At 35.2% G+C, this 12,298-nt stretch overlaps 2 pseudogenes; both read left to right on the top strand.

Annotated features, from left to right (window-relative positions):
- The first annotated feature begins 2,321 nt into the window (after window positions 1-2,321).
- Window positions 2,322-4,228, top strand: LOC125494366 (photosystem I P700 chlorophyll a apoprotein A1-like; annotated as a pseudogene).
- Window positions 4,229-4,415: 187 nt separating this feature from the next.
- On the top strand, window positions 4,416-6,579 carry LOC125494365 (photosystem I P700 chlorophyll a apoprotein A2-like; annotated as a pseudogene).
- Window positions 6,580-12,298: the final 5,719 nt, after the last annotated feature.

Here is a 12,298-nt window from a genome sequence, read left to right as displayed (position 1 = left end):
TGAAAATTACTTACCTATTCCCTTTCTTTTCTTACCTGGATTGGGACTAACAAGAATGGTTGGGACAACAAACATCGATCTCATTCGTACTTCGGATACCCGTATAACCATCAAAGACTGTTGAAGTGACTATTTCCTGGAAATTAGGAGGCGTTGAGGACAAAGGAATTGTTGGAGTTATCCTTTTTATTTAGTATCAAGACACTTGATTCTAGTAAAATCTCTTGCGCAAGAAGGTTGGCTAGAGATTTTTTGTAAAAACACTAGCCCCGTTCAATTCATAATGAGAATGTTTTAATCCTCTTTGATTATTCCATGTATTTTTAATTCTCATTATCTCTATTCTTTATGGGATGTATATTTAAGGGAGGAGCCGTATGAGGTGAAAATCTCATGTACGGTTCTGGAACGGAGATTATTTTAATCGAATAACGACCGTAACGGATGTCAGCTCAATCCGAAGGAAATTATGCAGAAGCTTTACAGAATTATTATGAAGCTATGCGACTAGAAATCGATCCGTACGATCGAAGTTATATACTCTATAATATAGGCTTTATTCACACAAGTAATGGACAACATACAAAAGCTTTAGAATATTATTTTAGGGCACTAGAGCGAAACCCATTCTTACCACAAGCTTTTAATAATATGGCGGTGATCTGTCATTACGTGTGGCTATCTCAACTATAGAAAGAAAAAGAAAGACAAAATTTTCTAGTAAATACTAAAAAAAAGGCTCGCTACAAATGCATCGTCCAAAACCATGATTTCTTTGAGCTGTAGCAGAGAAAGAAACTTCATATTAATAGAAGTCAAAATATGCCTAGATACTTTTTCTATGTCTATGGATAAAAAAAGATCTAATTGATAGAGAGGAAGCACTGTAAAGATCAATTAATGAGGTTTTGGGCCAATACATTAAGAAAAGAATAATAACCGCTTGCTTATGTATATATAAGATAAACTAAAGTTAGGAATTAACATATGTAATGTCGATCACTAAGACTAAGGATTGAGCGGCGGTGTAGGATCAAATCCCAAAGATAGTAAGTCTTTTCTTTCTTACTTATGAAGGAAAGCCTTTTTCAAAGATTCTATATAAATTTCGATATGAAACCGAGATAGTTGCCTTGCGGAAAATATGCCGGATAAGAGTAAATATCTATGCTTTATTCTTCTGCAAGTGGGAGAAAAGATTAAACTGAAACTGATTCTTAAATAAATCAAAATGAAAGGTTGAAACTCATGTGATTAACCTCTTTTGGTTACTCTAAACAGTGGGATATAGATGTATAAGAAATCTCATTCAGTTTAATAGGGCACCAAATGAATTGATTGCGGAGCCGTATGAGGTACGAAACTCTCAAGTACGGTTCAAAAGGAAGAAATTGACCCTCCTATTCCTATTCTGACCGGGGAGAACAAGCCATTCAACAGGGAGATTATGAAATTGCGGAGGCTTGGTTCGATCAAGCCGTTGAGTATTGGAAACATGCTATAACGCTTACTTCTGGGAATTATATTGAAGAGCATAATTGGTTGAAAATCACGGCGCGGTTCAAATAAAACAATAATAATTCTTCTTATTTCTAATTTTTTTTGTTATTTGTTAGAGTTATTAGTCAAGTAGAATGGAATCATTCTTCGAGAAAGAACCAATCAAAGAATTTCTTTATATCCCTTTTCAGATCGTTATAGAGTACAAAATCGATTTATTTCTTTTCGCCTATTAGCTATTAATACAAATAAATTACTATTGAAATATCAAAAATAAGTTTTTCTTTTTAAAAAAGAAAAGCGAATTCTAATATATAAAAATTAAAAAAATATTAATAAATAAAGAATAATGAACAATTTTTCTATGTATAGAAATATTATTCATTATTCTAAAATAAAATACTAAAAAAATATTGAAAAAAAGCTTCGAATGACTAAATACTGAGATGTTTCTTAGTAATGACTAACAATTCTCGTGTGATTTTTAATATTTTGCTCGAGTATTTTTAAGATAGAATCCAAAATATTATATATTCTATGTAAAACATTAAGTAGCTCTATCTAATATGTTCTAATTGAGATGAGAATAGTCTATGTTGCACAAAAATATCGTTTTTACCTTAATCCAAAAACCAAAAAGCGTTTAGAATATTTTAAAAGGCCCGTTGACCGCCGCACGTCTATGTCACAATAGATGCGAACACTTTCCCTGGATCGAATTCCAGATTATAATTGCTTTAGTAAATAACTAAAAAAAAGAGGGAGATAGAAGTGAAAGAAACAAATTCTATATATCTCTCGAATTTTCACCAATTATTTGAATGTTGGCAGGTCTCTTTGTATGTCTTGTCCGAAAAGAGGAGGACTCAAGGATTATTCGTTCGCCGGAACGAGAAGTAAAAATTTTGGTGGATAGGGATCCCATAAAAACTTCGTTTGAGGAATGGGCCAGACACGATCATTTTTCAAGAACAATAGCTAAGGGCCCTGAAACTACTACATGGATCTGGAAGCTACATGCGGATGCTCACGATTTCGATAGCCATACCAGCGATTTGGAAGAGACCTCCCGAAAAATATTTAGCGCCCATTTCGATAAACTCTCAATCATCTTTCTTTGGCTGAGTGGTATGTATTTCCACGGTGCCCGTTTTTCCAATATTGAAGCATGGCTAAGCGATCCTACTCCAAAATTGGCTTGGTTCCAAGATGTGGAATCTATGTTAAATCACCATTTAGCAAGACTACTAGGACTTGGGTCTCTTTTTTGGGCGGGGCATCAAGTCTATGTACTGTTACCGATTAACCAATTTCTAAATGCTGGGGTAGATCCTTTAGAGATATCGCTTCATCATGAATTTATATTGAATCCGGATCTTTTGGCTCAACTTTATCCCAATTTTGCCAAAGGAGCAATCCCATTTTTTACTTTGAATTGGTCAAAATATGCGAAATTTCTTACTTTTCGTGGAGGATTAGATCCAGTAACTGGGGATCTGTGGCTGACTGATATTGCACACCATCATTTAGCTATTGCAATCCTTTTCTTGATAGCGTGTCACATGTATAGAACGAACTAGGGCATTGGTCATGGTCTAAAAGATATTTTAGAGGCTCATAAAGGTCCATTTCCGGGCCAGGGACATAAAGGCCTATATGAGATTTTAACAATGTCATGGCATGCTCAATTATCTCTGAACCTAGCTATGTTAGGTTCTTTAACCATTGTTATAGCTCACCATATGTATTCGATGCCCCCTTATCCATATCTAGCTACTGACTATGGTACCCAACTTTCATTGGTTACACATCACATGTGGATTGGTGGATTTCTCATAGTTGGTGCTGCTGCGCATGCGACCATTTTTATGGTAAGAGACTATGATCCAACTACTCGATACAACGACCTATTAGATCGTGTTCTTAGACATCTCGATGCAATCATATCACATCTCAACTGGGCATGTATATTGTTAGGATTTCACAGTTTTGGTTTGTATATTCATAATGATACCATGAGCGCGTTAGGGCGTCTACAAGATATGTTTTCAAATACTGCCACACAATTACAACCCGTCTTTGCTCAATGGATACAAAACACCCATGCTCTAGTGCTTAGTGCAACGGCTCCGGGTGTAACAACAAGCACCAGTTTGACTTGGGGGATGGTGATTTAGTAGCAGTGGGTGGAAAAGTAGCTTTGTTACCCATTCCATTAGGGACAACACATTTTTGGTCCACCACATCATTGCTTTACAATTAATGTGATGGGAATAATACTTCTAAAAGGCGTTTTATTTGCTCGTAGCTCTTGTTTGATACTGGATAAATCAAATATGGGGTTTCGCTTCCCTTGTGATAGACCTGGAAGAGGGGGGACAACCAAGTATCCGCGTGGGATCATGTATTCTTATGGCTATTCTGGATGTACAACGCAATCTCAGTAGTAATATTCCATTTCAGTTGGAAAATGCAGTCAGATGTTTGGGGTAGTATAAGTGATCAAGGGGTGGTAACTCATATCACGGGAGGAAGCTTTGCGCAAAGTTCTATTACTATTACTGGGTGGCTCCGTGATTTCATATGTGCGCAGGCATCCCAGGTAATTCAGTCTTATGGTTCTTCATTATCGGCATATGGTTTCTTTGTCCTAGGTGCTTATTTTGTATGGGCTTTTAGTTTAATGTTTTTATTTAACGGGTGTGGTTATTGGCAAGAACTTATTTAATCCATCGTTTGGGCTCATAGTAAATTAAAAGTTGCTCCTGCTACTCAGTCTAGAGCCCTGATCATTGTACAAGGACGTGCTGTAGGAGTAACCCATTACCTTCTGGGTGGAATTGTCACAACATAGGCTTTCTTATTAGCAAGAATTATTGCAGTAGGATAATGTCTAGGAGGATTTGAAAGGCATTATGGCATTAAGATTTCCAAGGTTTAGCCAAGGCTTAGCTCAAGACCCCACTACTCGTCGTATTTGGTTTGGTATTGCTACCGCACATCACTTCGAGAGTCATGATAATATTACTGAAGAGCGTCTTTATCATAATATTTTTGCTTTTCACTTTGGGCTATTATCAATCATTTTTCTGTGGACTTCCGGAAATCTGTTTCATGTAGCTTGGCAAGGAAATTTTGAATCATGGGTACATGACTCTTTATCAGTGGCTGTGGAAGTTATTACTCGGGGGGTGCTCTTGGCCCAGTGAATAGCACTTATTATGTTGTTTATCAGTGGTGTCATACAGTTGGCTTACACACTAATGAAGATCTTTATACTGGAGCTCTGTTTCTATTATTTCTTTCTGTTATATCTTTACTAGCAGGTTGGTTACACTTACAACCGAAATGGAAATCGAGCTTTTCGTGGTTGAAAAATGCCGAATCCCGTCTAAACCATCACTTATCCGGTCTCTTCAGAGTTAGTTCCTTGGCTTGGACAGGACATTTAGTTCATGTCACTATTCCCGGAGCCAGTGGAGAGTGCGTTCGATGGAATAATTTCTTAGACGTATTACCACATACTCAAGGATTAGGTCCCCTTTTTACAAGTCAGTACAATCTTTATGCTCAGAACCCCGATTTAAGAAGTCATTTATTTGGTACTTCCCAAGGAGTGGGAACTGCCATTCTAACCCTCCTTGGGGGATTTCATCCACAAACGCAAAGTTTATGGCTAACTGATATTGCTCATCATCATTTAGCTACTGCATTTATTTTTCTTGTTGCTGGTCATATGTATAGTACAAACTTTGGAATTGGGCACAGTGTGAAAGATCTTTTAGAAGCGCATATTCCTCCAGGGGGACGGTTGGGATGCGGTCATAAGGGTCTTTATGACACAATCAACAATTCGCTTTATTTTCAATTAGGTCTTTCCCTAGCCACTTTAGGTGTTATAACTTCCTTGGTAGCCCAACACATGTATTCTTTACCTGCTTATACGTGCATAGCACAAGACTTTACTAGTTAAGCTGTGCTATATACGCATCACCAATAACATCGCAGGATTCATTATGACAGGAGCTTTTGCTCATGGAGCTATATTTTTCATTCGAGATTACAATCCGGAACAGAATGAAGATAATATGTTTGCAAGAATGTTAGACCCTGAAGAAGCTGTCATATCCAATTTATGTTGGGCCAGCCTCTTTTTAGGGTTCCATACTTTGGGTCTTTATGTTCATAATGATGTCATGCTTCCTTTTGGAACTCCAGAAAAACAAATTTTGATGGAACCTATATTTGCTCAATGGATACAATCGACTCATGGTAAACCTTCGTATGGGTTTGATGTCCTTTTATCCTCAACAAGTGGCTTGGCATTCAATGCGGATCGAAGTATATGGTTGCTCGTCTGGTTAAATGTTTATAATGAGAATAGTAATTCCATATTTTTAACAATAGGGCCTGGAGACATTTTGGTTCATCATGCTATTGCTTTAGATTTACATACAACTACTTTGATCTTAGTCTAAGGTGCTTTAGATGCAGGTGGTTCCAAGTTAATGCCAGATAAAAAGTATTTTGGTTATAGTTTTCCTAGCGATGGTCCAGGACGAGGCGGTACTTGTGATATTTCGGCTTGGGACGCATTTTATTTGGTAGTCTTTGGGATGTTAAATACCATTGGACGGGTTGCCTTTTATTGGCATTGGAAGCACATCACATTATGGCATGGTAATGTTTCACAATTTAATGAATCGTCCACTTATTTGATGGGATGGTTAAAAGATCATCGATGGTTAAAACTCTTCACAACTTATCAATGGATATAATCCATTTGGTATGAATAGTTTATCGGTTTGGGCGTGGATGTTCTTATTTGGACATCTTGTTTGGGCTGTGGGATTTATGTTCTTAATTTCGTTGTGTGGATATTGGCAGTAGTTAATTAAAACTTTAGCATGGGATCATGAACGCACACCTTTGGCCAATTTGATTCGATGGAGAGATAAACTAGTGGCCGCTCTTTCCATTGTACAAGAAAGATTAGTTGGATTAGCCCACTTCTCCATAGGTTATATATTGACATGTGCAGCTTTCTTGATTGCCTCTACATCGGGTAAATTTGGTTAATTTGTGTGTTGTCTTCACAATAATTTCATTTATTTCGATGGAGAAGGGAGCCCCCTTTCTTATACACTTTTACATCTAGGATCCGACTTGTATCATTGATACTACTAGAAACTGAACCATTATGGCAAAGAAAAGTTTGATTCAGCGAGAGAAGAAGAAGAGAAAAATTAGAACAAAAATATCATTTGATTCGTCGATCCTCAAAAAAAGAAATAAGCAAAGTAGCATCGTTGAGTGCTAAATGGGAAATTCATGGAAAGTTACAATCTCTACCACATAATAGTGCACCTACGCGTCTTCATCGACGTTGTTTTTTACTAGAAGACCTAGAGCTAACTATCGACACTTTCGGTTATTTGGACACATACTTCTTGAAATGCTTCAGACATGTTTTCATTTCTAAGATACTAGATCAAGTTGGTAAACATAAAAAGATATTTTCATTTCTAAGATCATCATCGATCATAGAGAGACCCTTTACCATTCTGTACAAATGGGTTATTCTATTTGTACAGATATGGTAGAGGGCACATTCCCTTTTACTTTGTCCATTCGTTCCCAGGTATTTCTTCGGTGCGGGGTAGAGCAGCTTGGTAAAAACTATAACAAAATTCTTTAGTCATAAAAAATAAATGGACTTTCCCTTGAGCGGATAGCAGGAATCGAACCCGCGTCTTCTTCTTGGCAAAAAGAAATTTTACCATTCGACTATATCCGGATTTTTGCTTCTTGAGAAGGAATATGTCTTTGCATATACACATATATATAATATATATGTCTGGATGCTATTTGTGTAGAGTCGGACCCAGTACTTTCTTCAAGTTGATTCCAATTAAATTCTTAATTTCGTTATTTATTTTATTAAATTCATTCGAAAAATTTAAGTTTGACCCCTTCTCATTTTTTTTTCATTACTTGTTTTGTTTGTGACTTTTGTTATTGATATATTGATTAAATTTGACCGTGTCTCACAACCCGACAGAATTCGAATTCAGGGGAGGGGTTCGTTTTTTATCTGGAACAAATAGGTTCAAGAGATAAGAGAATTAAGGATACCCACTAGAATGACTAATCCAATCCATAGTGATGTACCAGAAAATACAAAAAATTTGTTACTTGACCAACCATCGGGCGAAGCAAATACAACGGATACGCTAATCAATAAGATTGATGAAGTAGCAATTAATTCAAAAACAACCAATTGGAAAGCTATAGTCATATGTCTAATCCTAGAACAAAATGAAAAGTAGCTAACCAACTTCTAGGAGAGACATAATTGACTGCATTGATCTCGGTAGCTACCCTGCCCACAAAATTTGAAGAACCTAAAGGAGCATGAGTCATATACTCTGCTGAACGTCGTTCTTGCCAAGGTTGTATGCCTTTTTTCAACCGACTCAAGTCCAAACCATTTGGACCCCTTAGGGGTTCTAACTAGGGAGCGCGCAAATCCCAAAAATGCATGTTTCTCCCCCAAAAATCATTTCTCTAGTCGGAGAACGCATTATGTACTTAACTAAACCGGTAGGTCCTTGAGCGGATCCCAAGTTAGCCCAAAACGTTGGTCTCAAACTAAAAAAGTAAATGCTTGAGCTTGAGAAGCTTTTGGGCCAGAGGGCCCGTAAAACTCACTATGATAAGCAGTATTATTGAACAAGATAAAGCAACAAGCAATGAAACCAAAGACAGATAAAGTAGCCAAACTATAAGACAAATAAGCCTCTCCTGACCAGACAAGCGCGTGGCGAGCCCATGTAAAAGAACCTAGTGGACGACTTTCTCTATTCCCAAAAACTGAAAAACATCATAAATATATAAAGCAGTCTTGAGTTTTACGACGAATTTGATTGGGAAGTCAATGGCAAAATTAAAAGAAGGAGATTCATTAGCTCGTTATTTAATACGAATTGGTGAAATGGTCGAATCCATAAAAATTATTCAACAAGCTCTAGAAGGAATTCCAGTGGGTCCCTATGAGAATTTAGAAATCCTACGCTTTAAAAGAAAAAAATATCCTGAATGGAATGATTTTGAATATCGATTCATTAATAAAAGCCATCTCCGGCTTTTGAAAGGTCGAAACAAGAATTTTATGTAAGAGCTGAATCCCCAAAGGGAGAATTAGGAATATTTTTGATAGGAGATCAGAGTGTTTTTCCTTGGAAATGGAAAATCCGCCCCCCGGGTTTTATCAATTTGCAAATTCTTCCTCAATTAGTTAAAAAGATGAACTTGGCTGATATTGCGACGATACTAGGTAGCATAGATATCATTATGGGAGAAGTTGATCGATGAAATGATAATTTATACAACAAAAGTACAGGCTATCAATTTTTTTTTCCAGATTGGAATCCTTAAAAGAGGTTTATGGGACTATATTGAGGCTTTTCCCTATTTTGATTCTCGTATTGGGAATCACAATAGGTGTACTAGTGATTGTGTGGTTAGAAAGTGAAATATCCGCGAGTATAATACAACGTATTGAACCTGAATATGCCTGCCCTTTGGGAATTCTTCAAGATCTCGCGGACGGAACAAAACTACTTTATAAAGAGAATCTTATTCCATCTAGAGGAAATACATATTTATTTAGTATCAGACCTTCTATAGCAGTTATATTAATTCTACTAAGTTATTTAGGAGTTCCTTTTAGTTCTCACCTTGTTTATTTAGTATAATTATTTAGTATTAGAGTTGTTAAAATCCCGATTCGAATCTTACGATTTTACGATTTTACGATAGTAATTTTGTAGGATCTTTCGATCCTGCCCAACCACAAAAAATCACATGGTAGGATCTTAACACGATTCTACGATCCTACGACTCTACGATTCGATCCTACCGTATAAAAATCATAAAGTAATTTCACATATTATATTTTTCCTATTAGATTTTGGTCGCATGTTACTTCAATCTTATAGTATTGAAAAACTATCATCATTTCCTAATTAAAAAATTTATTATTAATATGTGTAAATTTTTAACACGAGGTTCTCACCATATTATAGTATAATTATCTTTATTTCACTGAATTATAGGATCTTACGATCCTACGATCCGATCCCGCCGATCCGATTCTACCAATCCCTACGATCCAAAGTAGGATCTCGATCCTGATAACATTATTTAGAACTTTTATTGGTGTTTTTTTATGGATCGCTATTTCAAGCATTGATCCTATTGGACTTTTTATGTCAGGATATGGATCAAATAATAAATATTCCTTTTTAGGTGGGCGTCGGACTGCTGTCCATTCAATTAGTTATGAAATACCATTAACTCTATGTGTGTTATCAATATCTCTATGCGGGATTCATTGAGACATAGGTCTTCACCCTCACCCCATTCAATATCTTTTTAGGTTTCTAAGAATATAAATGAAATATATTGAATAGCATCTTTTTTTTATTCACTGATTGGTTTGATAAACTAAACTAGATAGTTAGATGAGTGAAAAAATAGCTTCGAAATTCGCAGTAAAAAAGAGAATCTCATTGCCTAAGTATAAGGGTTAAGGGAAAAGAACACCAAAGCAGTAAAATAAACATAAAGAGTCAAGGTTGTTTGTTTCTCCCAAGATTGGATAATTTTTCCTCATAACTTGAAGCGGGATGAAAAGAACAATTCTATGGAGTTTTGACTATCTTTTTTTTATATGTATTACCATACATGACATTAATTACCATAAAGATTGAACAAAAATGAGTGGATGATTAGGAACACCAAAGTACACAAAGGATTTGTAATAGAGCTTATGTAAGTTATCTGAAGATATATTTTTACATAAAAGAAATACTAATTGAGGCTTTGAAGTGGTAGAAATGATCAAGCAGTACTCCCACAAATTCCGATCCAGAGTATGCTCCTATCAACCGATTAAGTGAATGACTATCTAGAACGAAGTAATCTTTTACTTTTTTATTTTAAGCCTAAATAAAAGAAATAAGAGGGACGAAAAAAAATAGCTAATGTTAATATAAAAATATATAGAAATGGAATTGCAAAAAAAAAGATCTTTTTCCGATATCTATATTAATAGAAATGAGATTTTTGTCATGGCATAAATTATGAATAAATGTTAAATTCTTTTTTCGAAATCAAAATAATAAGGTGAAGTTTTTATTAATATTGGTAAAAAAGCGTATTTTATTTAAGGATTAAGTTATTACTCAATAAAAAAAATGAAAATTCTTCAAAGTTAAAGTAAAAGATGAAATCAATTCCAAAGCACTTTTTCTAGTGTAGCAGACAAATTTTCATTATTTGTTTAATTCAGGATTTTTCGATTCGTTTTCGTTTTATTTAGTCTACAAACATATTAAGATCAAAGAATATCGAATCAGTCCTTAGATTAATTTATGGCTCTTGAGGAGCAGTATGAGGTGAAAATCTCATGTACGGTTCTGTACTAGAGATGACAAGAGTGACCTTATCATCGATTGTGATTATCTAACAGTCCAAGTACAATTGATATAGTTGAGGTGTAGTCAAAATATGGGTTTTGGGGACGGAATTTGTGGCGGCAACCTATAGGGTTTATTGTTTTTATAATTTCATCTCTAGCAGAATGCGAAAGATTACCTTTTGATTTCCCAAAAGCAGAAGAAGAATTAGTTGCAGGTTATCAAACCGAATATTCAGCTATTAAATTTGGTTTATTTTTTGTTGCGTCTTATCTAATCTACTAATCTCTTCATTATAAATAACAGTTCTTTACTTGGGTGGTTGGAATCTCTCTATTCGATACATATTCATCTCTGACTTCTTTGAAATACATCAAGTAGGTGGAGTTTTTGGAACAACAATTGGTATTTTAATTACATTAGCTAAAACTTTTTTGTTCTTGTTCATTTCTATCACAACAAGATGGACCTTACCTAGACTGAGAATGGACCAATTATTAAATCGTGGATGAAATTTCTTTTACCTATTTCTTTAGGTAATCTATTATTAACAACTTCTTCCCAACTCCTTTCATTATAAATTCTAAAAAAAAAAGAATATTTGATATTTACTATAATTTAATTCACAACTTGGCACAAACAAGAGAAAGAAAAAAAATCTTATTTTTTTATTGATATTTACTATATGTTCCCAATGGTACTTGGGTTCATCAATTATGGTCAACAAACAATACTCCCAGCAAGGTACATTAGTCAAGGTTTTATGATTACCCTATTCCACGCTAATCGTTTACCTGTAACTATTCAATATCCTTATGAAAAAATGATCACATCAGAACGTTCTCGTGGTCGAATTCACTTTGAATTTGATAAATGCATTTCTTGTGAAGTATGTGTTCGTGCATGTCCTATAGATTTACCCGTTGTTGATTGGAAATTGGAAACGGATATTCGAAAAAAACGGTTGCTTAATTATAACATTGATTTCGGAGTTTGTATATTTTGTGGTAATTGTGTTGAGTATTGTCCAACAAATTGTTTATCAATGACCGAAGAATATGAGCTTTCCACTTATGATCGTCACGAATTAAATTATAATTGTTAGTCTTGGACAAACACTTAGACAACTACAAGAGGGGGGGTGAATTGTAGTTGTAGAGATTTTCAAACTTTTTGCGGAATTAAAAGAATGAATGAATGAGAAAGAAATAGTTGTATGAAATAAGAAAGAACTAGGAACACGAGATTTTTACAAGGAAAACTTCCTAGGCCCAATAGGAAGAAAAACCTTGACCACGAGGGATTTTGACTCAATT

Source organism: Beta vulgaris, chromosome 7, assembly GCF_026745355.1.
Source record: "Beta vulgaris subsp. vulgaris cultivar EL10 chromosome 7, EL10.2, whole genome shotgun sequence".
Taxonomy (NCBI): Eukaryota; Viridiplantae; Streptophyta; class Magnoliopsida; order Caryophyllales; family Amaranthaceae; genus Beta; species Beta vulgaris.
The sequence above is the reverse complement of the archived record's forward strand: the minus strand, read 5'-3'. Positions and strand labels throughout refer to the sequence as shown.